Raw genomic sequence first — 4,779 nt, 5'->3', positions numbered from 1 at the left:
TTTTTCATAAAGTTGAAACCCGGTACTTCAATATAAGGTTTTTATTTTCATAAAGTTGAAACCCGGTACTTCAGATATAAGGTTTTTATTTTCATAAAGTTGAATCTCAGTATTTCAGATATAAGGTTTTGAAGAGTGCGTGTTGTAACGGTATCTGTACTCCGTAATTATGGCAAGGCTATCTGCTGCTGTCCCTAATTTTGAAATACACACCAGAGGGAAAATAGACAATCGGCAACACTCTGCCATGTTGCAAAAAACAAATAGCTGTTTTAGAGTTTAAAAACAAAATCCTTAATCTGAAATTTCAATTAGAGCATGGATAACCTTTATCCCATGGTGAATCTTGCTTATACGTCACTCTTCCCTTTTTAGAGGAAAATTTTTAACCTAAAATGTTAAATTAGATCATGGATAACCTTTATCCCATGGTAATCTGGCTTATAAGTCACTCTTCCCTTTTTTAAGACAATTCGTAATCTGAAGTGATGGATTAAAAGATACCCTTTATTCCATAGTAATCCCAGTTTGGTAAAAGTTAATATATATATAGCTGGTTATGTAAATATTTCCAAAATACTCTCAATGTTATTTTGTTAAAATCGGTTCTTGTAATGGAAATAAAATACCAAAATATTATTACCTTACTTTAATTTCAAAATTCTCGAATTTACTTATTTTCGCATCCCAACTTACATGAAACAATTGTCGGTAATTTCCATGATGTATGAAAGTCATTTCAACTTTAGTAATCTTCAACTTAACTATCCTTTATGCTTTCACGAAAATGCTCACAAATCTATCTATTTTATGGATAATACTTGCGAAGCGATTGAATTCAAGTTTTGTTTCCTAACATACACATGTGTAGTATGTAGGTTCTAGGGTCGTGACGCATAAGTTTAAAGTGGATAACAATCAGTCATCAGCACTCGCCGTCTACACGAATAATCTTAACCCAATAGCGAGATTGACTGTCATACTTATAACGTGCTCAAAGCTAAGGGTATGTAATGTGTTCCGTATATTGCGTATATTGACCTGGAAGCTTTATAAATGTAAACAAAAAAAAAACACGGGAAGTGTTACATTGTTAAGTAGGTCTTGTTAGAGAGAGAGAGAGCCTTACTTTAGAAACTGAAGAGTATCTAGAATTTATGCTTTTATGTTTGTGTAATAAAAAGTAGTAAAGAGATTTTAAAATATTTAAAACTATATTCATATTGTTTATTGTATAATATATATAAATTTTTGATATTTAATATTTATTTTATGGATGATTCTCAGTTTTGTTTGACAATTTGCAAAGAGTGATTTCATAGTTAGCATGCAGGGCTGCTGATCTGAAGGTCTAAGGTTCGTGCCAAGATGCTGCTAAAACATGTTCCGCACTTTCAGTTGTAGGTGCGTTATAAGAGTGAATAGCCAAACCCTTTATTCGGATCAAAGCCGGACAGAGACCTTATGGTAACTTGTGCTACTCGCTGACCACCTTTCCTACAATTCTGAGTTCAAAATTAGGAACGGCTATACCTGAAGCCTATAACTGTGACCCGATCTTTTTGCACGTGAGCGCCTAAAATGACGTTTCAGAGACGTATACAACGATGGCTCCTTTACGATGTTTAAATGATTGGAAATTGAACAAAAAGTTGTTTTATTATGTAAGTTCTTGTTTATGAATTCTCTTTCGAAAGCTGAGTACATAACTCGATCTATTGTAATGATGACCTTTTATAAACGTTTGTAGTATTAACGGAAAACAAGAAGCGTTGGTTTTATGGAAAAGCACTGTCCACTGAGCTTTTAAAAACTAGTTTAAGTAGATTCAAATTCCTGTCAACGAAGAATTTTACTAATAACTCTCTGACGGTCCTTATTCGCAATCTCAGTCTGATCTTTGCAGGCACAGCGCCCTCTAGTGGCTCAGTGAAGGCTTATAACGCAAAAAAAACAACAAAGGGTTTCTATCCCCGCTGTGGGCACAGCACATGTAGCCCATTGTGTAACTTTGCGCTTAACATCAAACAAACAAATACACAGTCACAGCCTTCGATGTTAGATACTACGTTTACTATTATATACGTTCTATGTGTGTATCTGAACTGAAAAGGCCTTTTGACTCGTTCTATGTGTGTATCTGACTGAAAAGGCCTTTTGACTCGTTCTATGTGTGTATCTGACTGAAAAGGCCTTTTGACTTGTTCTATGTGTGTATCTGACTGAAAAGGCCTTTTGACTCGTTCTATGTGTGTATCTGACTGAAAAGGCCTTTTGACTCCTGGAAATATGAATAAGAAACTATAGCATTTTAAGGCGAACTTTGTATTTTTTAAAGTACTGTAACTCCTCGGTTTCTGTGTGTCCGAAAAAAACACAAAAAACAAATATAGACTAGTTCCCAAGACCAGTTGTTGATATCTTTCATGAAAACGCTCGACCCCAATAACTTTTGTCAACAGTTATCGGACATTACTCTCTAACTCAACCTATCGACGAAACATCTGTCAATCAAAAAAAAAAAAAACGAAAACAGGGCAAAGAGTACCGTGAACTGTTATCATCGGGTCTTTAATATTTGCCATCATGAAAGTTCATTAAATAGGACCAATACGCGGAGTCACTGACCTTTAATAATCTCAAACAATAACAAGGACATTTTAAAAATCCTGCTTTCATCGAACAAAGCAAGGTAAATATCGGAAGTATTAAGTAAAAAAATGTGAAATTCCTTCCGTGAAACTTTCTACACGAAACCAGTTATAGGGATCTTCAGCATGCGTGTACGTATGTTGAAACCAGTCACTAAAACCATCAGTACACGCACACACACATGTCGAAACCAGTTATAGGGATCTTCAGCATGCGTGTACGTATGTTGAAACCAGCCACTAAAACCATCAGTACACGTACACACACATGTCGAAACCAGTTAATAGAATTATCAGTATACACAAACATGTTCATGTTGAAACCGATTAATAGAGTACACACAAACACACCTATGTTGAAACCAGTTCTGAAGAAGAATAGTAAACTACTCGAAAGCGCTTGAGTTTGGTGTCTCGTTTGAAAACTATTACGTTGAAACCAGTTGATAGAATTATCAGTATACACAAACACACATATGTTGAAACTTGTTAATCAGTCAACAGCATCATCAGTACACAAATATAAATTTAGCTTTCACATTAAGATATGTCTGAACCAGTCAACAGAATCATCAGTACACAAATATAAATTTAGCTTTCACATTAAGATATGTCTGAACCAGTCAATAGAATCATCAGTACACAAATATAAATTTAGCTTTCACATTAAGATATGTCTGAACCAGTCATCAGAATCATCAGTACACAAATATAAATTTAGCTTTCACATTAAGATATGTCTGAACCAGTCAACAGAATCATCAGTACACAAATATAAATTTAGCTTTCACATTAAGATATGTCTGAACCAGTCAACAAAATCATCATTACACAAATACAAATTTAGCTTTCACATTAAGATATGTCAGAACCAGTCAATAGAATCATCAGTACACAAATATAAATTTAGCTTTCACATTAAGATATATCTGAACCAGTCAACAGAATCATCAGAACACAAATATAGATTTAGCTTTCACATTAAGATATGTCTGAACCAGTCAATAGAATCATCAGTACACAAATATAAATTTAGCTTTCACATTAAGATATGTCTGAACCAGTCAACAGCATCATCAGTACACAAATATAGATTTAACTTTCATATTAAGATATGTCTGAACCAGTCTATAGAATCATCAGTACACAAATATAGCTTTAGTTTTCACATTAAGATATGTTTGAACCAATCAACAGAATCATCAGTACACAAATATCGATTTAGCTTTCACATTAAGATATGTCTGAACCAGTCAACAAAATCATCATTACACAAATACAGATTTCGCCTTCACATTAAGATATGTCTGAATCAGTCAACAGAGTCATAAGTACACAAATACAGATTTAGCTTTCACATTAAGATATGTCTGGACCAGTCAACAGAATCATCAGTACACAAATACAGATTTCGCCTTCACATTAAGATATGTCTGAACCTGTAAAATATATGACAATGACTCCCACGCCTATCGCTCCTTCCTTCATCATGCCTCCCCAATACCACTCTGGTTGAATCGGACACTGATCGGATATAGTATTCAGTGCCTGATCAGTGAAAATGGGTTTTCTCGGGGGTACTCCCGTTACCCCCCCCCCGCACATCTAAGTTTCTGAGCATTGGATTTTAAGACCTTAAGCCTGATAATGGCCGTTAAGTATAAATAAAACGCTCCCATGAATGATGGAAGCTCAACATTTCTCGCGCATAGCCCCTTACTTCCACCACGAGCGGTGTGAGGAGAAGTAATCACTCCTGAATGCTCCTGGTTGTCTCCAGAGGTTTCCATGCGGGAAGATTTAAATAGAAAAACCTGCCATGGAAAAACAAAACAAACAAATATGATAATAATTACACACAAGATAAATCATATTTTTAACGAGAATGTATATCATTTTGACACTAAAAGCTTCAAAGGGTTATTTCAAATATGTTAATAACCGTATTACACACAAGATAAATCATATTTTTAACGAGAATGTATATCATTTTGACACTAAAAGCTTCAAAGGGTTATTTCAAATATGTTAATAACCGTATTACACACAAGATAAATCATATTTTTAACGAGAATGTATATTTTGACACTAAAAGCTTCAAAGGGTTATTTCAAATATGTTAATAACC

Source organism: Limulus polyphemus, unplaced genomic scaffold (assembly GCF_000517525.1).
Source record: "Limulus polyphemus unplaced genomic scaffold, Limulus_polyphemus-2.1.2 Scaffold4099, whole genome shotgun sequence".
Taxonomy (NCBI): domain Eukaryota; kingdom Metazoa; phylum Arthropoda; class Merostomata; order Xiphosura; family Limulidae; genus Limulus; species Limulus polyphemus.
Note: the sequence above shows the minus strand (reverse complement) of the source record.